The sequence below is a fragment of the Mus musculus genome, chromosome 10, assembly GCF_000001635.26.
Source record: "Mus musculus strain C57BL/6J chromosome 10, GRCm38.p6 C57BL/6J".
Lineage (NCBI taxonomy): Eukaryota > Metazoa > Chordata > Mammalia > Rodentia > Muridae > Mus > Mus musculus.
This window is the reverse complement of record NC_000076.6, coordinates 46,303,684-46,328,690: the sequence shown is the minus strand read 5'-3', so window position 1 is coordinate 46,328,690 and position 25,007 is coordinate 46,303,684. Positions and strand designations below refer to the sequence as shown.

The 25,007-nt window shown below is 39.4% G+C and overlaps 1 long non-coding RNA gene across 1 annotated transcript; it reads right to left on the bottom strand.

Moving 5' to 3' along the window:
- Positions 1–215: 215 nt before the first annotated feature.
- On the bottom strand, positions 216–25,007 carry Gm40640. The gene is made up of 3 exons (XR_871631.1): positions 24,919–25,007; positions 9,161–9,322; positions 216–4,221 (listed from the first exon to the last, which is right to left on the bottom strand). It is a non-coding gene; the product is annotated as a predicted gene, 40640 (long non-coding RNA).

Genomic DNA, 25,007 nt, shown 5'->3' with positions numbered 1-25,007 from the left:
TGTCTGAGGACAGCTACAGTACATTTACATATAAATGTAATAAATCTCTAAAAAAATAGAAAGAAAGAAAGAAAGAAAGAAAGAAAGAAAGAAAGAAAGAAAGGAAGGAAGGAAGGAAGGAAGGAAGGAAGAAAGAAAGAAAGAAAGAAAGAAAGAAAGAAAGAAAGAAAGAAAGAAAGAAAGAAAGAAAGAAAGAAAAGAACAGCAATCAACAACAGCAGTGACCACACTGAGCTATGACCACAGATCACGCAGTAAAACCCCAACCCTTGGTCAGTGGTAATTACTTTGAGATGCCCCTGAGTGAGACACTGAGACATAGATTGATGCAAAAGCAAGAGGTTTATTTTCTGGTGCATCAGGGTCAGCCTTCAATCAATCCCTTGAGGCAAGTGACGAGAAGGTGACCCCAAATGGCTATTACAAGCACTTTTTATACTTTTTAGGGGCATAGGTTACTTCAGCAAGGTTACCATTCAAACTTATTGGCTAAGCATATAGACCTTTAAATCTATTTGCTAGCAAGTATGACATGCATTTGAACTCTACCTGGGACTTTCCAGAGGGTCAGGTGACTATCAGGACATTCTGAGAATTTTTCACTGGAGAATGTTCCTGTGAGTGGAGAATGGAACTTGGCCTAGCCTTTACCCCAGACAGGAGGGAGAAGCTGTAATGAGAGTGGGGGACTGGCCCTTATGGTCCCTCATTCCCCCCTTTTTTTCTTGTATAAGCTCCAATCCTAGAGCTATGCTCAGGGGCCTTGGGTAACTAACTCATATTCTTCAGGTCCTATCCTCAGAATCTCATACTGTTAGGGCAGAACCATCAGCTACACTGCTCCTATTTTCTCTTTTATAAAGGCTATAAGCTTGTTCAATATGTAAGGATCAAAGGTCAACAATAGTAGGGGAATAATAAGAGGTTCTAATAAGGTGTATATTAGGGTGGGTAACCAAGGGAAGGAGTTAAACCAAGATTCAAACCAGTTCTGACTCTGTTCTCTTTCTCTCTTCTGCTTGGCTAGCCCTTCTCTCACCTTGGCCATTGAATCTTTAACTATCCCAGAATGGTCTCCAGTATGTGTTTCCCAATGTTTCACAGCCCCAGGTAGCACAGAAAAAGTGGTCACCCCCATTCAACACTGATGGGCCTGCTGCTGGCTTGTCCCATCTCGGGGACATACATATATGGGGCGGGGGGGGTTCCTCGCAGGACACTCCACAACTTTGAGTGTTTGCACCCTCAGCCCAATCCTCCAAGGCCACTTCTGGGACACAGTTTAGATTCACAAGTCCCTTGTCCCCCACATTCAGATAATCCCCCCTTTGTCTCTAGGGTGGGGATATACCAGGAGTCAAGGCCCACTGCTAGCTTAGAGAGGTCAAAGACAAGGTCTAGCCACCAAATAAAAGGTGGGTGTTCCTCTGTAGTGGACCAAGCTATATCCCCAGTGGATGAGAGTACTTGCCAAGTCACTTTGGTAGGATTGTGGGGGTTGCTGAGGCTCAGCACTGGAAGATACACCATAGGCATCTCATGGTTTCTCTGGCCTTGAGAAGGGGGTTATTCAGGTGTCTGGCTGCTATTCAGTTAGTGTCAGGTGCAGGTGCTAGTCTGACATGAGTTACATGAACTCATGCAGTTACTATATCCACTTTAACAGAGGTAAGGGTGGTCAAGAACACCAGGAATGGCTGTTCTCACTTTGTTCCAAGTTTTCAGCATGATGTCTCTTAACACTAAGCTAGGCCACAATTCCTGGTAGCTGATCTGGAAAGCTTGCAGTCAATCCATAAGATACTTGTCACCCTGAAAAGTCACTCTGGGAGGGTTAGAAGCTAGAGTCAAGGAAGTTGGAGGTCCCATACAGGATCTCAAAAGCGGTCAGGTTAAAGTAGGGGGTGTTCTGGACTCAGAACAGGGCCAGGGGAAGGAGCACCACCCAGTCAGTGCCAGTCTCAAATAACAATTTAGTTATGGTCTCTATAAGAGTTCCTTCATTCTCTCTACATGCCCTGATCTCTGGGTATGGTATGCACAATGGAGCTTCCAATTAGTCCCCAATATCTCTGCCAATTACTGACTTACCTTAGAGACAAAAGCAGGACTGTTGTCCAGTCCAATTATCTTGGGAAATCTGAAAATTTCCTCTAATATCCCTTGGCTACCATGGAAGCTGTTTCCTGCTTGGTGAGGAAAACCCCAACACATCCAGAGAAAGTATCCACAAACACTAGAAGGTATTTGGAACCATATTTTCCTGGCTTATCTTCTGTAAAATTGACCTCCCAATATACTCCAGGTCACTCTCCCCTAGGTCTTTTGTCCTGTTTACTCTTGGCCACATAAGTATTCACTTGCTGGCATACCTTACACTATTCTACTATATCTCTGGCCCAAAACCTGAGGTCCATTATATATACTTTAGATCCCTTAACTGCTTGCACAAGCATTTTATCCCCTAAATGAGTCAATCTCTGCATTTGGCCTAGTAAGTCTTTTGCTTACTTTCTGAGAGATATGGTTCTCCCTTCTTGTGTGTGCCATTGTCCTTCCTTCTCTAGGTAATAGTTGGTAGGGTGGCTAGCAATCTGAGTCCTGTCTTCTTCAGTATATTTAAGTGAGGCCATCCCTTAGACCAGTGCCATTCCCCAGCAGGTGTCTCTTGCAGGCCCATAACCGGGATAGGCTTCTACATAGCCAAGTCTTGAGCCATGTGATCTGCCTGGTTATTGCCTTGGACCACTGAGTCTCTTCCCTTCTGATGTCCTGGGAAATGAATAATACCCACACTTGCTGACTTCATCAGATCCAAGATTTCCTGCTTGTTTTTTTATTTCTTTTCCCTCTGATATGAGCAGTCCTCTCTCTTGGTGTACAGCCACGTAGACGTGAGCTGTGGCAAAGGCATACCTGCTATCCTCATAGATGTTATTTTTCATGCTGGCTCCACGTTTCAAGGCTTTGGTGGGGGCAATTAGCTCCACTTTCATAGTTACCCTGGATTCAGGGAGGGGGTCTAAACCCTGTCTCCCCTAATCACTGTCTTTACCTGAGGCTAACACCGTTGACATTTTGGGGCATACTGGTCCTTTTCAAGGGTTTTTTCTGTCTCTCTTTGATAGGAGTCTCTCTTGTCTGCTTTCCCTAACTACTGTAGCCAAGATTTTCTGTAAATTCCTTTCCTGTCACTTTTGTTTTTTATCATCTCCCTTTCATCCTCTTCCCTTATCTTTCTTTGATTCTTTTCCTTCTCTGTCTCCTTGTTATGGTAGACTTTCTCAGCAACCTACACTAAATTCCTCAATGACTTATCATGTCGTCCCTCTAGTCTCTGAAGCTTTTTCCTGATGTCTCTACTAGCCTGGTCTATAAAAGCCATAGTCACAGTAGCTTGTGCTCCTTGCTGCTGGGGTCATAGAGTGTGTACTGGTGGAATGCTCTAGAAAGGCAGCAGACAACTCATCTGATCCCTGTCTAACCTCACATAACTTGGTCAAAGTTGTGGGTCGTTGTGCAGTACCTTTGAGACCTGCTAATGGTGCCTGGTGACATACCTTCAGTTGCCGCTTACCTTTAATATCACCTTATGGCAATATTAAAGTCTCAGTCAGGTCTAGTCAGTGAAAACCAGCTGTTGATGATGGTCTGGTCAATAGATAGTGCCCTCGTGTCTGACGGGACATTCTTTCTTGCTTCCTGCTTTATCCTCTCTCACTCTTCAGTTGTGAAGGGCACTATCATGAGTTGTTGGATATCATCCCAAGTAGGCTGATGTGGAAATAAAACAGTCTCAAAGAGATTAGTCAGCCCCTGGGGTTATCTGAAAAGGAAGTGGGGGTGGAACTTCCAGTTGTACAAGTTGGCCAAAGAGAAAGGCCAATATTGCATGGTCTGATTGTAATCCTCATCTAAGGGCCATAGGCTCGGAGGGGGAGGGCCACTGTTGCTCCAGGTCCCCATGGCCAGTCCTAATTCCAAGGGTCCCTCCCCACTCTACCCCCTTGCTGGGGCCAGAGGAAGGGAGTTTAGGGATGATGGACAAGGGCTCAAGGGATATCCTTGAGGAGGAGCTGTGGGAATTGGGGCCATGGTTGGGAGTTAAGGGAGTGGAGGATCCATCAGTAGCAGATCTGCTATGGAAGGGTCTTGAAGGTCCTGGAGGATTTTTACATACTTGTTGGTCTCTACAGCGTTCTTCTCCTTCTTGGCCAGGACCTGTGAGAGTCAAAGACAAAAAGCTTTTATTCAGGGGAGGAAGGATATCCTCCATTAGATCCATACAGATAACTGCATTTGGTCTGAGTGCCCCAGGAATCCTGGCCTAAAGACTCTTTTCTCTATTGCTTTGATTACCTGCAAGTCAAAGGTTCCCTTGAGTGGCCAGCCTACTCTGAAGATGGGCCATTCGGAGGAGCAGAGAGTGACTAACTTGCCCTTCTTTACTACTACTGACAAGTTTTCTTTTTCCCAATCTTCCATCCAACAGTTAACTAGGATGTTTAGTGGGGTAGATTCAGTCTGTCCCATCTCCAAAAATGTCATCAGTCCAAGTGAAAGAACACAGAACGAGATAACCAACACCAGCAAACAGAGAAAGACAATCAACACACAGTTCACCCCTGCCATGGGTGTAGAAACTAGTTTATATACAGTTCACCCTGGCAGTGGATGCAGAAAACAGTTTATGGCAAGACTCAGTCAGCTACCTCTGATTCTGTGTCTTGCCTTTTCCAAAAGGAGCAAATTCCTCCCAGCTCCCTCTTGGGAGGTGATGGGGAGCCAAAAGTGAAAGCAGAAGACAGAGAGACAAACACTTACGTAGGCATCTGTTGCCATTGCTAAGCACAATCTTTTTCCCTCTGATCAGTCTAGTCAATCCCAGACAAGCCCTCAGATGCAAGACGTGCCTCCCTGTGATGGTTTGTATATCCTTGGACCAGGGAGTGGCACCATCTGAAGGTGTGGCCTTGTTGGAATAGGTGTGACCTGGTTGGAATGGGTGTGTCACTGTGGGTGTGGGTATAAAATCCTCACCCTAGTTGCCTGGAAGTCAGTCTTCCACTAGCAGCCTTTGGATGAAGACATAAAGACATAGAACTCTCAGCTCCTCCTGCGCCATGCCTGCCTGGATACTGCCATGCTCCCACCTTGATAATGGACTGAACCTCTGAACTTGTAAGCCAGCCCCAATTAAATTTTGTTTTTTATAAGTCTTGCCTTGGTCATGGTGTCTGTTCACAGCAGTAAAACCCTAACTAATACACCTTCCAACCCAAAGTCAGTGGTATTTACTTTGAGACACCCCGAGTGTGATCTTGAGACACTGAGATGTAGATCGATGCAAAAGCAAGAGGTTTATTTTCTGGCACATCGGGGTCAACTTTCAATCAGCCCCTTAAGGTGAGTGAAAAGAAGGCAACCCCAAATGTCTATTAGAAACAGTTTTTATACGTTTTAGGGTCACAGTTAAATCAGCAAGTTTACAGCTCAAACTTATTGAATTCTACCTGGGACTATTCAGAGAGTCAGTATATTCTGAGAATTTGTTTACTCAAGAATGTTCCTGTGGGTGGAGAAGGGAACTTGGCCTAGCCTTGACCCCAGTTGGGAAGGGGAAACTATAAGGAGGGTGTGGGGTGGAAAAAAATCTTTACGGTCCCTCAGTGCATTTAGCACAGGAAGAAAATCATAAGAAGCATTTTTAGAATGCTCACATAGAAATGGGGCTTTCTTCAGTATCCCATGTATCCCAAACAAATGTGTCTGCATCTTGGGACATATATAACAAATCCTATTGCTTTCTTTATGGCCATGTCTGGAAATCTAGAAGCTCTGAGCCAAGTTTTACCTATGTTTATGAATTTCTCAAATGTTGGTCTACTTCCCTTCCTGACATGTTATTTTAGCTTAAATCCCCCATTTCTCTTCAATGCTTATTCTTTTTTTTTTTTGATTTATTTATTTTATATATGTGAGTACACTGTCACTATCTTCAGACGTACCAGAAGAGGGCATTCCCGATGGTTCAGAGCCACCATGTGGTTGCTGGGATTTGAACTCAGGACTCCTAGAAGAGCAGTCAGTGCCCTTAACCACTGTGACATCTCTCTAGCCCTTGAATGCTTATTCTTGTGATTTAATCTTCAATTTAACTAGTCTATTCCTATTCATTTAACTAGAAGTGCCATATAAATGACTTTTAAGTTTAGGAAAATATTCATGTTCATGTCTATACCTCATAAAACATATTTGAAATAGTAAAAAAAAAATAAAAAGAAAGAAAGAAAGAAAATGCAGAGGCTTTCTTGTGACTCTTTTAGAAAGATGTGCTTTTTAAAAAAAATCCCTGTCAGACATCTGTTCTCCATAAGTGTCCATGCTCTGCTATAATTACGAATTTCTGACACCACACACATTCTTCATATTTCCTTCAGAAAGTAAAGATTTAAAAAAATATCTCTCACTGGTTGGAAAATTTAAAACATACACAACAGGTACAAACTGGATAGTAATAGTTTCAAGTAGCTTTCAAGTGCCAGGAAAAGAAACCCGCTGGTGTTTCAATCCATAGGGAGGCAAAGGTATACATGACCCTTCTTTGAACTACCAAGTTTGTATAAACTCTCAGAAGCTTTTCAAACCCACCCCCATTGCAAATGACAGTTGTGACCTAACCCATTAGGGTCACAGTATCTGACTTTGTATGTCAACTTGACTAGCTCAGGAGATAACTATGTATCCGGTTAAGCACTATTCCAAGGTTCATGAATGTTTCCCTACAATATTAGCCCTGGAATCAGTGAACCCAATAAAATAAATCACCCTGCCATGTAGGTAGACATAGTGTAATCCTTTGAGAGCCAGACTAGAATAAAATGTAGAGGGAAAAAAAGACTCCAACCTTCCTCTTTCTCCTCCTCCCAGCCTCATGCACACCATCTTCCTCCTTCCCTGTCTGTACTAGAAAACTAGTGATTGTTTCTCAAGGAGTGGCACCTATGCAGCCGGCTCTCTTGAATAGTCTTTGATCTTGCCTGTAATTACACCACTGACTGATCTACAGCTTGCAGAATCAGATTTTGGTCCACTCAACTTCTATAATAATTTAAGCCAAAATTTCTCACAATAGATCCATATATGTATCAATATTTATTTATCTCTTAATGGTTCTATTTCTTTGGAAAACTTACGTGAAAATATATTTCATCATAGTCTGAGAAAATATATTAGAAGGTGTCCTATGCTAGAAGTGCCAAGTCTGGTATGGCCTTGGTGGAGACAGAATGATATGGTTTCTACCCGTGGTACAGGGCCAGTGGACTTGGGCCTCCACAAGTGTTGAGCATAAGGCTTGTTTGTATAATAATGTACATATCTTACATCCCTCCTTCAAGAATATCCTCCCTGTTAACATTAATGAATGCATGATAATCAGAAATAATCAGATAGTCAGGAGTCTGGGCGGTGAAGATATGACTAATGTCTCAGAAAAATGGTAAATGCTGGGACCTTCAGGACTGCCCGTGAGGTGGTGGAAAAGAACTCTAAAAATATGAATTCTAAAATATATAGTTTCTCAATTATGTAAAATATAAGGATGCAATATAAATTATGAGGGGCTTCACAAATCTAAAGAAACAAAAGCAGTTATGCTGTGCAACAACCTGTCAGAAAGATACTAAGGAAGGAAATAAAGAGATGTACTAAGGAAGGAAATAAAGAGATGGAAAGAGTAGTAATTGGAGGAGATCACACCCAGCTAAGTTTTTTGTTTATGCTTACCAAGGCAAACAAATTTCTGCATTGAGGATCTGCCTGGGACAGAGGAGGATTAGGCCCAGGTGTGGTAGAAATGATAATTTCAAGACAGGGTCCCACCCAGCTAGTTTATCATCTGTGCTTAACAGAGGCAGACAGGGCTCTGAATTCTATTTGCAGTGTTAAAAGAAAGTATGCGCTAGATGTTTCCTAAGAATTAAGGGGCTGGGGTCACAGGATAGTGATTTGTAGCATAATCCAAAAGAAACATGGAATAAATGATTGGGTTGTGTGAATCTGGATACCAGAGGTTTTCCATGGGGATCTCTGGCCGGGCCTGGTACAAGGGTTCCAGCAAAGGGAAGCTAATGAAAAAAAAAAAAAAAAAAAAAAAAAAAAAAAAAAAAAGCTAGGGCAGGGAGGGGAAGTCACTTCCCTGCTTCCACCTGCCAGTCAGCTACACCTCCTTCTTTGCCTTGCCATAGTTCTGTGCCACCCTGCACTGAGTCAGGTCAGGCTGGACCAACGAGAAGCCAACTAGCCAGTAAGGAATGTGGCAGAGCCTCAGGCAGCGCTTCAGGAGAGAGAGCCGATCTCTCCCCAAGTGTTACAGCTCTTTAGGACAAAGATTCAGAAGATGGAGTAGTTCTCACACACCTTTATTCCGTGGGTCAGACTTATACACAGTTTTGGGGATGATTCAGGTTTTGACAGCAGGTACTTCTCATTGGCTTGTACTGAAAGTTTGGGGAAAACTTATTTGCACGTGAGAGGGCTTGTTACGTGATTGATGCCATATACTTCTCTGCAGGGGGGTGGGGGGGCGCTGTAGCTAAGTGACAGGAGCCAGGTGCCCAGGAGGCTTGGCTGAACTCCTGCCTTCCCATGCATGTGGAAATCTCAGTCCACCATTGCTCTAGGGTTCCAGACCTATGCTGGACCGGGGACCAGGCTATCTGGGCACAGCCCACCACCCCACAGGGTTGATAAGTAAAATAAAAGACTGGGCTTATGGTCTGCAAGAGATGAGCTATCCAGAGAATTTTTTTAGAATATTAAGAGAACTGCTTGGAGAACTGTCTCAAGCAGACTAAAAGGAGAGGGTGATGAAGCATCATTACCAAACTAAGAGCTTTTATCCTGATCCACAGGCAAAGGCAGCAAGAGTGAGACTAGGAGAGAGTTGTCTGGAGTTCTCAGAGAAAGCAAATCAAAGAGAAAGCGATTTGGAATGCCAGCTATAGCAGAGCATAGGCCGCCATCTTGGAATTTGATGTGAGTCATTTGTTTTACAGTTTCCAGACACCCCTTCCTCAGCACACCTCTCCAAACCTAGGTCCTTGGCAAGGAAGTACTGCCTGTATTTGTCAACCAGCAGTTGGCATGTGTGCCTTACCAGTTATAAAGGACAGATGATCCATTTGTACCTCTAAGAAGATGCAGAAGACCCAGCTCTTTTGGCATCAGTATCCCCTATTGGCATTCAAGTGCTGCTTTCCTGGAAAACTGACACGTGTGCTTTCTTCTCAGCGTCTACTTGATCTCAATCCATTGGAATCTATTGTGAAATGAACAAGCAGATAAACAGATCCTCTTAAGAGTTCATCTTTAAACTCTACTTAAATTTTCTCCATTTAGAAACCTGTCCGAATGATGTTTCAGACTGGTAAAGAGGAGCACCAGGAGCTATCTTTTAGTATAGAAAGGACAATGACCTTCGACAGCAACTTCATCTACTTCTTTCATTCTCTTTATAAACCAGTATTGGGTATCTAACATATGATTGCAAAGGATGGCGAGACACGTGCCTCGTCCTTGAGCTATGTGCATCAGACAAAGAGGTAAAGAATTAAGATGCAATTTATATGCAAGAGGAAAAAGATCAAGGCATAAGACAATGTTCTCTGAGAATATTACTAAGATAAGGAATCAATTTGGGTGAACATTTTAAACAACAATCATCCTTTGAGCTGAGCTTTATGGTGAGTAATGAGGGACACTGTAAATAACTTAACACTTTGCATATCAAATATGAATTTTCAAGTAGTCCCTAAGGTGGGTTACTTTTTATTTCTAATATATGTATGACTTCATGATTCCTCCTCAAATCTGCACAGTCTTATTTTTAGGAATTTCCTGGATACCACCATTGACATCATCCTGTCCTGATGCCTCTAACAAAGGAAGTAGGATAAAAATGAGATCACAAAATTATTTTTCCTAGGAAAAAATGACATATTAAAATTATTTTTGAATGAATGGTTGGATGTATAGAACAATTAAATATTTGAATACATAAAACAGGAGAGAAGTGGAAAATTTTTAAGGGTGACAGAGAGAGGGAGGAAACAACAAAAAATGAATGAGAGTATGTCTTCTCACAATAAATTACTAAAAGAACCTTTCTTATAGTTAGGAAATTGTCTCTGAAGAGCACAAAGCAAAGGCATCTATCTCTGCTGTAGAAGGCTCCTGAGGGGACTGTTGAGGGCATTGGTATGTATGTGTTTGGGTAAAAATGCTCTGACATATTATGGGAGCAGTCTCACTAGGGTATAAGTTAAATCTTTAAAAATGGCCAACAAGAAAGAGAAAAAAATTCTGTGCTATGATTTTAAGGCAAAGGGGAAGAGTGGTTTCTGGGTTAGAAAGACTTGGCATTATATCCTTAAGAGCAAGCCGACTGCTGTGTTCTTTTAAGTCTGCCCATCACTCAAGCCAGAGCTTTGAAACACTGATGCTGTGAAGCAAAGCATGAAAGCTAGAGCATTAGCAAGCCTCCCTATTGTAAAGGGTGGGAACCATGGCAGCATCAGGTGCCAGGTAGGCACTGGGGCTGAGTGGTGCAGACAAAGTTCAAGAGCGAATTCCTCTGTAAAGGACACTTTTCCAGAGGAAGAAAGGACAACCAAAACAAAAAAGATATCTTTGGGTATATTTCCTCAAAAAGTTATCTGGTGGCCTTCCAGTTTCAGGATGTCACCTTGAAATAGGCCTTTGAGAATCCTCTGACTGCTGGCTCAAGTGTAACATTGCTTTATTTTCTTTAGGAGATATAAATAGAGAAGTTATAATAAAGTTACACATAGTTTGTGGTCCCTGTTTTGTACAATACACAACACTAATGATCTGTATGTGTTTCTTATTAATCTCCTTACATAGATTAGAATTTTATATTCTTACTTTACATAACAGTCTAAAACACTCCCTAGTTGATTAAGCATTATATCTTTGGCCATTTGGTAAAAAAATGTGTGAACTAAGTTTCTTATATTATTGAAAATATTTAAATTTAATTATTTAATAATCTTAATATTAAGCTAACTGTATCATAAAATGCCCAAACTGAAATCTATAGCAACAAGAAGACATTCAGCAAAAGGTCATTTTTGTCCCTTTTATAAGCAGCATTATGACTTAAGACCCTAAAAGGAAGATTGATTCATACTTCCAGATATGGTGACCTGTGTCCCATTGAAGAATATTAGACCCTCAGAATTAAAGTTGAAAAGAATTTTAAACAAATTAAAATTAAACAAATTAAAATTAAACATATTAAAATTAAACAAATTAAAAGTAATATTAATATTATTACACTTTAATAATAATATATCACAGTAATCACAGATTCTACTCTACTTGCTTATTTTTTATTTAGATTTTTAGATAATAAAACATTGTAAGAATTATAACCTTTCAATATTTTAGTAGTAATTAAATATTAAGCAGCAATGAACACCACTATGCTAATGCCAGTGTCCAGAAATAGCCACAAAACCAGACACCATTCTGTCAGATGGCTTATTGAATGCATACTCAAAGAATGGCTAATCAGGGACACAGCCAGAACTCAGGGTCCAGAACTAAAACCCTGGGCAGTCCTCAGAACCAGTTTTTATATTGAAAAACAGCAAACAGGTGCATTTACAACATTTACAACAAAAAGGTTACCTAGACAAAGCAGTGCAGTCTGACCTTTAAGCTGATAGGCTGAGTCTAGAGGCAAGGAGGCAGGGCGATCTCCAGAGCCCAAGAGGCTCCATAAGAAAGTACAAGAAATTGTTTTTGTCAGGGAAAGAACAATAGGTCAAATTAAGGTTATGAGCTACAAAATGAAGGTTAAGGGATTATGGCAGAGCTATTGTCAAGGTTTAATATTTAACATTGATATTTTGGATCCATGTGGAGTTCTTTTGTGCAGATTATAGCTATGAATCTATTTGTATTTTTCCATGGGTAGGCAACCAGTTTGACTAGCATCATTTGTTGAAGATGCTGTCTTTTTTCTTCAATGTGTATTTCTGGCTTGCTTATGAAAAATCAGGTATTCATCAAATGTAGATTTATATCTGGGGACAATGGGAGCCCAATTGTCACCAAAACTCCCAGGACCAGGATTTGGTTACAATTAACCAAATTGAGCTGGTGGCCAAAGAGGTCCCATGGGCACAACTAAATAACCCAAGTTGATGCCAAGACTGTAGTGTGCTTTCCACAAACTAACAGCAAAGTTTGTATTGCATTAAACAACACATGCACAACTCATTAAACATAAAGAAGTCATGCTTATAACCACATAGGTTCTTCACCACTATGCTAGCATCTTTGACACAGGAAGGTACCCTACATGCTACCAAGGGAGAAATATAAATATCAACTCAGCTACAAACCCTTTAAATACACAATGATATCTTGCCTGCAAGATATGCAATGGTGACACAAAACTTGTGAGATTATCCAGCCAATAACTGATTCGACAGAAGATACACTCCATAAGATGAAACCAATGTTCGATGCTGCTTATATGATCAAGAGCCTAAGACTAGATAGACTATGCACCTAGGGGAAAACCTTAGCAATAAAAATTTAAAAAATGACTGCTAATGACATTCTGTTATAATCATAGATTAACTTGTTCAGTCATAATCAGAGAAGCTACCTCCTGTAGCAGATAGGAGTAAATATCTAGACCCATATCCAGACAATATGCAGAGAGTCCTAAGCAGTGTTTCTACCAAGTCCCTCCCCTTAGGTCTCAGGGAACCTCAGGGATGAGGAGGTGGAAAGCATGTAGGAAGCAGAGGGGATAGAGGACACCAAGGAAACAAGGCTCTCTAGATCAACAGGATAAATGAACATATGAATTCATGGAGCCTGAAGCAGCATGCATGGGTAACTTGAGTATGCATCATGGCTTGCAGCTTAGTGTTGCTGTGGGACTCTTGAGTGTGTGAATAAGTGGGTCTCTGATTCCTGTGCCCTCTCTTGACTTGTTCTTCTGCTTGTTTTGTACAATGATGATGTGTTAGATTTTGTTTTATCATATTACATTATATTAAATTTTTATATTATTATGCCCTATTATTCCTTAGAAGTCTGATTGTTTTCTAATGAGAGAAAGGGAGTGAGTCCAGGTGGGAAGGGACTGGGAGCAGAAGGTGGGAAAACTATAATCAATATATCATATTATGTAAGAAAAAAATCTATGTTACATGAAAGGGAAATAAAGGGATTACGAACACAGAGGGGAAAGAAAGACTATGTTGTGTTCAAATATCCCTATCAGCATACATTAATATGGTGACAAAGCAAAGGTAAAAACGTAAAAGGTAAAAAGTTAAAAAGGTAAAAACGTCTACTAAACAGTAGGTTTGATCGTGAAAAAGTGTACTAATATATTGCTTAAGAATTTAATTAAAGTGAGTCACATTCATGGAAAAAAATCAAAGAATATGGAAATTTATAGAAGTAATAAGATCAATAATATATTTCTACCACTCATAAAATCACTATTAATATTTCTAAATGTATAAATTTCTAAGGACAACATTTTGCACTCACATTGCATAAAGCTTCCTATAAAAGTTGGGCATGCATAAATGCATCTGCTTATTACCATGTATGCTAAGCACATAAAATGCCGATGATGGTGAGTATGTCTGAGGATCCACTCATGTGCTCTGCTAGAAGTGATGAGCTCCTTACGTTTCTTCAGATGTGATGCCATCTGCAGAAGTTCTGGGCTCCTCTTTGCTCCAATATTTTACTGCCATATGATCAATATGCTTGTCTTTCTATATTTTAAGACACACATCTTCAGATATGCTTGTCTGGTTACGTTAGAGATGGCCAGAACTTGATGTATTTATCTGTATGCAGGAATTAATGCTTCATTTATCAGGAATGACAGGAAATAAAGTTTGTCAACTTAATCACATTCAACCCTTTCTGGGAACAAATATACGTGTAATGTTGTTCTAAATATTTTGACTTTTTTTTCATTGTGTATTGACATATATTTGATAAAAACCTTGAGCCTATATTAAAGTAATGGAAATGGGTAAATGGTGGCTTCTTCAAATTTTCTTTAAGTATGCAGTGATTTGTCACAGAACTCTAGGTACTGAAATTAATATAACGCTTATTAGTTAAACAGAGTATATATATTATATATTACATATAATTAATCTGATTATTATAGTACATGTATATATAATTAATATATTGTACTTAATATAATCTATGTATATAATTAATGTGATTATCATATTACTAATATGATACATATTAGCTAAACATACAGTATATATATTCAAATAAATAATCTTACCACTCATAAAATTGCTATTAATATTTCTAAATGATTTCTAAGGATCATATTTTGCATTCACATTGCAGATAATTTTTTATAAAAGTCATATACAGAGATAAACACAAACACACACACACACACATATGTGTATATGTGTGTGTGTGTGTGTGTGTGTGTGTGTGTGTGCTTTACTAATAAGCCTCACATTAGTTATATGATAATATTAATTACATATACATCTATATTATATATTAATTATAATATATGATATATTATTATATATACAGAGAACAACATAATATTAATTATATATAGCAAATTTAAAATAATGTATATTATATAACATATATATATACATGTGTGTATGTGTTTGTACAATTTGTTTTTCAAAGTTCATAGTTTTTCTTTTCTTTATTGATTTCTGTCACTATTCCTTGAAGTCATTGTGATTTGCTAGTATGTCTTATACCCAACATAACATAACCTGTGAAAAAAAGCATTCACGTTTCCCTGATATCTAAGTTTAGTGGTGTTCATTTACTCACCCACTGTTCTGTTTTTCTGTTACTGTGCTCTATTTTCTGTTGCTAATAACCAAGAATAGGATTTCCAGTGTGTTCTGTAATTTGACTGAAAACCATGAATTTCCATATTCTTAATACTTACTATTATTGATGCTGGAGCAATAATACCCTGCAAGTTCATGTGTGCTCCAGATCCAATTCTGAAGATTTTCACTACACTCTATGAATGGATGTTGGAGAGTAAAATGCCATCTTACCAAAGCAAAAACACATCATTGTTTTCTTTTTCTCTTCTATACATGTTGTTTTCTCTCTCTAACAATACCTGTAATAACTTTTGATTATGTTTTCATTCTTAAATACAGCCATTTGATTCTATATCTCCATTCAAACCTCTCCTTATATAGTTTTCTAGTCATTTTTATGTTCCTAACTCCAATTCTTAACTGTCATTTCTTGGTCCTCAAATGAATCTTAACAAATTAGGTTTCCTCCTTCTCCTCTTCCTCCTTCTCCTCATCTTCCTCCTTTTCTTCTCTTCCTCCTCCTGATCCTTTCTTCCTCTTCCTTTTCCTCCTTTCCTTCCTCACTCCTCTCCTTCTCTCTGACTCTCTGTTTCTGTCTCACTCTGTCTCTGTTTCTCTCTCTCTCTGCCTCTTTTTATTTTTCTATCTCTGCCCCACCCCATGTGTGTGTACGTGTGTTTTATATGTATAGCCATGAACATAAGTGTACCATTGCCACTGCATGTGTTTACATGAGTGTGTGCACAAACATAAGTATGTCATGTATGCATGTGTGTGTGTTTGCATGAACCTATGTCCGTCTTTGCATCTACATGTGTATGTAGCATAAATATAAGTCACCTTACTCTTTGAGACAGTGTCTGTCGCTGGACATTGAGCTCACTGATTTGGCTAAACTGCCTGCCTAGCAAGCCTCAGATATCCTCCTGTCTCCTCAATGCCATGACTATAGGTTCACAGTGCCATATCCAGCTTTACATTGGTTCTTGGTTCTGAATTCAGGTTCTCATGTGTGCAGAACAAACACCAACTGATCCATCGTCTCACCCTTCTTTCTCCTTCAGTACACACCATGTTTGTTAGCTTGATTAAGACAGGTATCCTTTTTATCTATTTCTACTAGGTTATTTTGGTTTTATTGTTCTATCCCATGAAGCTTTCAGCATTAGATCAAGAGTTTGATCTTGTCTCCTTCATCTGTACATACTCCTCTCAAGATATGATTGATTATTCATATTAGTCTCCAACACTATTTCTATGTGGCTAAAGCTCACATTTTAATTCTATCCCAGATATGTCTCTATATTCAAATACTGTCTGTCTGTCTGTCTATCTGTCTATCTATCTATCTATCTATCTATCTCTCTATCTACCTATCTATCTATTAACATACCTTATTACACATGAACTTAATCTGCCTAACACTAGAAAATTGAATTCCTGCTTGTCCTCCTCAAACCTTGTTCAAACTTTAGCAAAATTTAAGGTTGTGCTAACAATCCAGGCCCAAGGCAGAATCAAGAAAGGAGCTTCAGCCATCCTTGTTTCCCTTCTTACTACCATATACAGCTAATCCATAAACAAAAGGTTTTGTTCTTGTTATTTTTTTCAACCTCTAATGAGAAAAACAACAACAAAATGAACAACATTGGCCAAGGCCAAAGATAACTTTAGAAAAGGATAGTGAGTTTTGTAAAGTAAATGTAGAAATAATGCAAGTCACAGTGATACTTGATAAAAGGCGAATATAAAAACTGTTTTATGTATCAACAAAAATATGAGGCAAATTTTATAAAGACACTTTTTATAACAGTTTTAAAAACATCAATATCTAGGTGGTATTAAATGTAGAAGAAGAGCAATTGCTAATTCTACTCTACTCCTTCAACACAAGAGCATACTCCAATGGCTTTCCCCTTGGTCTTCCACCTTTGCTTTAGTCTGTAAACAAACACACAATTCCAAGCAAAGCATCACTCAAATTCTAACAACAAAACTGCAAATATTAGAAGAAAAGAGAGAATAATGATCTACTACCTTGATGTGGACTTATACTTTTTGTTTGTTTGTTTGTTTGTTTGTTTGTTTTTTCAAGACAGGGTTTCTCTGTATAGCCCTGGCTGTCCTGGAACTCACTTTGTAGACCAGGCTGGCCTCGAACTCAGAAATACACCTGCCTCTGCTTCCTGAGTGCTGGGATTAAAGGCGTGCGCCACCACGCCCGGTGGGCTTATACTTCTTCTTTTTTTTTTAATAATATTTTTTATTACGTATTTTCCTCAATTACATTTCCAATGCTATCCCAAAAGTCCCCCATACCCTCCCCCCCACTCCCCTACCCACCTATTTCCACTTTTTGGCCCTGGCATTCCCCTGTACTGGGGCATATAAAGTTTGCGTGTCCAATGGGCCTCTCTTTCCAGTGATAGCCGACTAGGCCATCTTTTGATACATATACAGCTAGAGTCAAGAGCTCCGGGGTACTGGTTAGTTCATAATGCTGTTGCACCTACAGGGTTGCAGATCTCTTTAGCTCCTTGGATACTTTCTCTAGCTCCTCCATTGGGGGCCCTGTGATTCATCCAATAGCTGACCGTGAGCATCCACTTATGTGTTTTCTAGGCTCCGGCCTAGTCTCACAAGAGACTTCTTAAATAAGACATTAAAACCATGATTTGATTCTTGAGATCACAGCATTGAAAGAATAAAACAGAGACACAGCATAGGAGGTACTTTCAATAAATATAACAAAAGAGTGGATGTTCACAGTCAGCTATTGGATGGATCACAGGGCTCCCAATGGAGGAGCTAGAGAAAGTACCTAAGGAGCTAAAGGGATCTGCAACCCTATAGGTGGAACAACAATATGAACTAACCAGTACCCCCCCACCCCGGAGCTCCTGTCTCTAGCTGCCTAGTCCGCCATCAGTGGAAAGAGAGGCCCATTAGTCGTGCAAACTTTATATGCCTCATTACAGGGGAATGCCAGGGCCAAGAAGTGGGAGTGGGTGGGTAGGGAAGTGGGGGGGGGGTATAGGTGACTTTTGGGATAGCACTGGAAATGTAAATGAAGAAAATACCTAATTAAAAAAAAGTCTATAGGAGGTTTCTCTTGTCATAGCAAATTTTCAAATACCAGTTTTGGCCACGTGAATTTATTGTCATACAGTTGTGGAGAATGAGGCATGATCTTGACACATTCCCTGACTAAACTTGTTGCATCAGCAAGGTGTTCTCTGCTGAACCCCCTACAGAGGATCATTTCTTTGCACAGTCAAGTTGCTGGCAGAACACAGCTGCTTCCACCTGTATGACTGAGGTCAGTTTCACAGTGTGCTGTTAGCTGAGATCAAGTGCTAGCTTCGGAGGCTGATATAGCACTTGGCTCGTGGACTGCTTTTTCCCTCTCCAAAGCCAGTGATAGTGGCTCATGTCTGTTGCACTGTTATTTCTCTGATCCTTTCCTCAGCTTTCTCTAGACTTTGAAAGATTTGTAATTAAAATGAGTCCACCTCGATAACTCACAGAAATCTCTTCAACCAAAGCCCACTAAATCACATCTACAAGGCCCCTTCTATCACATAAGTGAATTTATTCATGGAAATAAGGCACATAATCATGGACACTGTGGACCTGCAGATTTTTATCTGGAACACTAATACAACGTCTACAGTTTAACATGGTTTATAAAGGCCATGTACTCTGCTCTACATGATTTTTTTTGTAGTAGTAATATCATCTAACAAGCTATATATTTTACTTATTAAGAGTTTTTATATACTAACTGCAAATGGCTCTATGATTATAGAGGTGTTGCACCCCAAGGTCCATGTGCTTCATATGTACTGAAAAAAATTTGTCAAACAAACAAGCAAGATCTATCAGCCCTACTATTTGGGAAGTTAAGAGCAAAGAATCTGAATAAGATAAGTTCAAGGCCATGATTGGCTATCTAATTAATGGTCCTTAGTGTACTCAGGGCCCTTAGTTCAGTCTCTTATGCCAAACACTGACACACACACATACACACATAGACACACACACAGGAACACACACAAACATACATAGGCACACTCATAAGAACATACACAACATATACCCAGACACCACACATGTGCACACAAACACAGAGACAGAGACAGAGACAGACAGACAGACAGACAGACAGACAGACAGACAGACACAGAGAGACAGAAACAGAGACAGAGACAGAGACAGAGACAGAGACAGAGACAGAGACAGCACAAACAGCTCAGTATAAGATGTGTTTCTCTGTTGAATGCTTAGTAGAGCTCACAGAGACAAATGATAGGGTTTATTTTCAAACGAAGTCCATATCTAGCTGTTTTCCAGAGGACAGGTTAGAAATCTCAACAAGGTAGTGGGTTCTTTTTTCTATCATAACAAACTACTTGCAATAAAATATTTGCCTACAAAAAGAAATAAAAACTTACTTTGCTCACTGGAGAAATAGTTAATGTAACAGGCCTGGCTTGTTTCATGAGAAGAATTTACTTATAGGATTGTCCTTTAAATTCCGTTTTGACATGCCAAATGTGTTCTTATTGTACTGTAGCAGAGGAAAGTATTTATGTGGACTGTTTGTATAACCATATGGTTTTTACTAGATATTGGGATTCCTCCGGGAAGTCTGGAATTGTCTTCGTGCTAGGCACTAGGCATGAAGATCCACCAGAAAAAGTCCAGGAGCTTGATTTTTCTAACAAACTTCCTTAATAGACAAAATGTCCCATGTATTATAAGAATCTGATTGTGGGCTTCAAGCACAGCCATGTTACTTCATGCACTGAAGACCTTTGCTTGCTTGGGTTTGTTTTCTTCTAGACTTTTTGCATATAATCCACCTCTGTGAAGATTTTATTGGGTTTTCATTTTGGTGCAATGAATTTTAGTCATTCAGTGCAGCTCTACACTAAACTTCCTGAGACAGACAGAGAACAACACTTTCTAAGAGTTTTAGGCCAAGGGAAACTTATAAAACTTGGAGAAAATACTAGATCTTTGTTGTAAATACTTCTTAATATATGTATGATTGTGCAGTCTTTTCTTTGTTTCTTTGTTTCTTTCTATCTTTATTTGTTTCTTTCATCCATTCTTTTCTTCCTTCCTTCCTTCCTTCCTTCCTTCCTTCCTTCTCCCTCTTTCATTCTCTCTTTCTTCTTTCCTTTTTGGTTCCTCTGAATAGCAGACACTCTTAGTAGCCACATGCTAGACTACTTGATGGACAGTTTTCAGAGACTACCTGTGCACCCTGCAGTCTTTGATAGGAAACTGTTGACTCAGTTGCCCTGCTTTGGGGACTGGGTGGACTTCCATCTTGACAGACTGGTTGGTTTGATCTACTCAGAGACCAAGGAAACCCCACTCCAGCTGTCATGACTACTGTGATAGTAGTTGTTGCAGAAGCCCATGCTTCTGTACTCAGATAGATTTTCCCAAACAACTTGTACAAGCTCCTGGACACTTTGTATTGCCCAAGACAAGCATCAGTATCTACTAGGTGACCCTTCCAGTGGTTTTTCAGAAGGTCCCATTCATCCTGTATTTGTTGTCACTAGGGTTAGGGAGAAAGAAAAGCATATTACATACAGACTCAACAAAATACCCAGTTGCTGGAGAAAGGAGATTGCTTGGGGACATTGGTATTTCATATAAGCTGTATCTGTCACACCTTTCTAGCTATACATAATTAGCTGGCTTCTCTGTCTTCAGACCAGTCCAGGAGATCTCCCTTATTTAAAATACTCTGTACTTCTTTATTAGATCCTAGTAAAAGTTTCTCCCAAGTGACTGAATATACTAGCTATATATGGTCTTTATGTTGATTGGGTTGCTAAGCAGGGAAGCAGATGCAGAAAAAGGCTGAGAAGTCACTCCTGAGCATAGTGTGTTGTATGGTATGTAGGTGTAAACTGATGGAATGAGAGCAGTTGAAAACAGGGACTATGGAAATGAAGGACATGGAGTCCTAAGAAGAAAGAAGTGGCAGAAAACAAAGGCCATAGGAAACTAGAGGCTGCTCAGAGCTTCAAATGTGGAAGGCAAGAGAAACTGTGATGATCTGAACAGCTGAGAGTAGAGCTCTGGAAAGCCATGGGCCACCGACATTCAAGGGCTAGGCCTCTGATTTGAGTACCTAGATCCAAAAGTCTCTGACTTTGAAAACTGAGAACTATAAGCCTCTAGTTCTCAAAGCATAGCACCATAATCTATTAGTTTTAAGGTCCAACTTATATGCCTGTGGCACTCAATTGACAGACCTTCTAGCTGAAAGGAAGCTCTTCCTGGTGCTATAATTTCCAGCCAAAAATTGCAAATTAATGTTTAGTTATTTCTAACACTCCAAACAAAATACCAAATCAAGAGTCATTGTGGGGATATGAGACACACTAAAGTAATAATGTAAAACTTATTACAAACTTTTGTCATTTTGAAGAGTGACTCAAGGGAAAAAAATGTCCAGGTTGCAACAGAATGAACAATGTGTGGGCTCATTCAATAGAAAGAAATTGTAACAACAAAGACAGTAGACAGAGGTTTGGAGGTACCTAAATATCTATAGGCAATAATTTATCAACTTCTGATCATCTGTACAAATGCCCACAGAGACAAGAAATGTATTATAAAGTGATGTGGGTTTAGAAATCTGAGGCAAATGGAAAATCAGACCCCAATTATCCAAAGACAATGACCATAAAACATGGCTAACTAACCTTGCAGGGATAGATTTGGGGAATACCTGAGTACTCAATTGCTTTACTTTGTTGAGAATTTCGTACACGTATCGGGTGAAAGATGATCATATCTATCCCTTGTTTGCCCCTCCAGCTGCTGTCAATGATCTCTATGCTTTACTCTCCATCTACATGTCATTTCTTTTATAAATAACTCACTAGTTCCAATGTGTTCTTCCCTTATGTGCACGAGTGTGGAGCCATTCACTAGAGCATGGCTAACCCACATTCTCACAAAAAGATGATTTCCTCCCCAGGCAGCTTTTAATTAGTTCCTTAGTTAGGGATGGGGCATAAAGACCTCCTACTTTTACATGCTGGTATTTGTAACTGGTTTGAACTTGTGCAGGTCTTTTAACCACACCTGCAGCAGTTATAGATGGTACACTCATGATATCATCATGTATCATGAGTGTACCATATATAACTAGAATGTTTTCATTTTTAAGAGAAGCCTGAATTTTTTTTGTTCTTAAAGTATGTCCTTGAAATCTTGAGAGCAAACAAATATTTTTCCAAGCAGGCAAAAGAAAGAAAGAACGAAAGAACGAAAGAACAAGAGAGAAAGAGAGAGAGAGAGAGGAGAGAGAGAGAGAAAGAAAGAAAGAAAGAAAGAAAGAAAGAAAGAAAGAAAGAAAGAAAGAAAGAAAGAGAAAGAAAGAAAGAAGAGGAAAGAGAAAGAAAGAAAAAAGATAAGACCCTATTTGTGGTGGTTTGAATAAAAGAATATCCCCATAAGCTCATAGAGAATAGCAGTATTAGGAGGTATGGACTTGTTGGAGGAAATGCGTCACTTGGAGGGTGGGGGCTTTGAGGTTTCAATAGCTCAAGCTGGGCCCAGTCTCTCTCTCTCTCTCTCTCTCTCTCTCTCTCTCTCTCTCTCTCTCTCTCTCTCTCTCTTCCTGCTGCCTTCCAATCCAGATGTGGAACTCACAGCTCTTTCTCAAGCACCATGTCTACCAGTGTGCCCATGCTTCCTGATATGACAATAATGGACTAAAACTCTGAACAGCAAGCAAGCACCAATTAAATATTTTCTCTTACAAAGGTTGCCATGGTCCTGGTGTCTCTTCACTGTAATAAAACCCTAACTGAGACAACAATCTCTGCTCTTCACAAGTTTAGATTCTTTCATGTCTAGCTATGAAATTTCATGAATCTATGTATTTGAGCCATATAATAAGATTTCAACCCCTACAAAAAATAAAAACCGAATTTCAGCTAAAATATTTGATGAAGATCTGGGATCAATGCATAGCATAATCTCAGCAGTGATTCACTTTCAGGTAATACAATTAGGAAAGGGTTGATATTATTACAGTGGTTGGAAAGTTAGCAGACCAGAGTCTCTGGAAGTGGCAACCATTGCTTTCAGAGGTTGATACAAGTATACAAGTGGTGAAGCCCTTAGCAGAAAATCACTAATCTACCCTCAGTGCACTGTAACTGTTTGAGAAAATGTCATTGATCACAGTGGAATTAGGAAAATGTGTTGTCACCATCCCTACAGAATAGCCAGATATCTTACCAACAGATTCCAAATAGTCATTCTCCCTACCTTGTCTCCTCTTATGACAGGATTTCCTATGAGTGACCAGTTTGCCTTCCAGATTATTAGAAAAAAATGCCCCTGTGCAAAGGTTCAATGTTTTTGGTGGGCCCTCTCTAGAAGTTTGACTCCTTTAAACAAGACTGCCTGTGCAAACCTGAGCTCATAGCCTTGTTCATTTTGAATGTAATCTGATTCTAAATTGATCATTTGTTTTCTTGTCCAGAAAAAGCTGAAGAGGAGAAAGAAAAGCAGCTTAATCAGAAGGAAAATGCTCCTGTCATTATCTGAAAGGCTCACAGTGATGATAACTGTGCTGGGCACCTCATTTCACTCGCCTTTCTTACTTGCAAGGTCATATTCCAATAACAAACTTCTCCTTACTAAAAATAAACCATTTGTCTTTCAGAAATTAACCAAATGTGGCATGGATCTATGTGAGGCATGGTTTCTTCCAGCCTGAAATCTCTAAGCTAATTTCTTTTGAGGTTCTAGAGACAGCTAAAGTACCAAAAACTATCACACAGGTCCTAGGTACATGCACACATGGCCTTGTTTACTATGTATACTGCACATGCATGCACACATATATACTGAGGTACAGATAAACATATGAATAAGAAAAGCATCTTATAACCTGTACTACAAACATATTTTTTCCTCCGATGTTATACCATTTAAAAACAATACATACCACTTTTTATGACCTTGATCTGATTAAAAACAAATTTTTAGAAAATGAATATTCATTTTGACTATTACTGTTTTATGTGGTTCCACATAAGCATTTTTGTCTAAATAAGATATCAATTCTTCCAGAGATCAGGGTTGGGGATTGAGTTTGGTACAGTTGAGTAATCTCAAGACTCCATAGTTGATTTCAATCTATCCAAGTCCCTGGTGTTCACCACTGAAAAACTTTACACACATTCTACTGTAGTCTTAGTGGCTGTTAGACAGTAGGATGGAAGCTAAAATTGAAAACAGAATTTTATATTCCACAGTTTCATAATCTTTACAATAAAGAAGTTCCTAAATGTAATTATTGAATCTTAAAACTTTACCTGAATACTGTAATAAGGGCATTCAACTGATAATATAAGATACACTAATAAGAAAATCCTATTTTGTTAATACACATAATACACAACAGTATTCCTTTTTTATGTGGCAAACACTTGTCTTATAATGTATTTCCTATGCTGTTTGATGTAGTGTATGAAGATTTCTGCCTGGTCCATGCAACATGGACGGCTCCCCAAGAGCTACTTTTAGGCTTAAAGGAATGCATACTTATTCTAAACTATAAAAATTTGAGACTGTAAACAATAAAATTAAATACACCAGACCCAAATTGTAGATCTGGTTCAGCATGGGAGGTCTTGGGACACTCTTTTTTACTTCCCTGGAAGAGTTTATCCCAGTGCATATTAATTACATATTCAAATGTCTCTTCCTGGGATATGTGGAAAATGAGAATCTGCATTAAACAGCAATACTTTGCAATGGGGCTTTTCTCTGGGAATCCTGGATATCAGCTTTGACCTTCAAGGAAGAATTCGGTGGGATGTATGATGTTCAGTCAAATCCCCAAGCTTCTCCAAAGACCTGCAGTCCAGTTTGTTTACTGATGGCTTCACCTGGTGTAACTTGTTAGCCTAGTTTGACTCTATGAGCAGAGAGGCAGACATCTTCTACTGAAACTTACATGTAAACTTGGCAGTTTGATTCAGAGACTTTGTATCCCAGGGCAAATAAGGGTCCAGTAAAGCCTGTACCTGTCTCTCTATTGGACCC